The following is a 486-nucleotide window of genomic DNA, read 5'->3' on the forward strand; positions in this document are numbered from 1 at the left end:
CATACTCACGTCGTACGCGACATAGTAAAACCACACCAACGCCGACAGCTATCACCAAAAAACTAAACAATACATATTTCTTCGATCATTTTCGTCATACAGCAAATGTAACAAATACAAGGATTAGTTTCGTCATTCTTAACGAAATATCGAGGAACAGCATCGTCATAGAAAACGGGAACAAAATTCGAAGGATCATAGTGAACCAACATTGCACGCACTCCCTCGCTTAAAGATTTTATTCTGGCTGATAACAAAATAATTTATTCATCTTTAGGTCCCTCACGACAGCGAATGAATTAAAAAAGCTGTCTTAATTAATACCTCCGCAACCAGCGAAGCACAGTTAGGCTCAAACTGAGTTCACAGTTCACTACTATCTCGCCCAATCCCACTAGTCTAGAAACACGAATGATAGTAACAGTAATAGTAATAATAATGATAATCTTGATAATAATAATAATAATATATATACCAATTTTTTTT

Source organism: Oratosquilla oratoria, chromosome 33, assembly GCF_046742065.1.
Source record: "Oratosquilla oratoria isolate Oo_2021 chromosome 33, ASM4674206v1, whole genome shotgun sequence".
Taxonomy (NCBI): Eukaryota; Metazoa; Arthropoda; class Malacostraca; order Stomatopoda; family Squillidae; genus Oratosquilla; species Oratosquilla oratoria.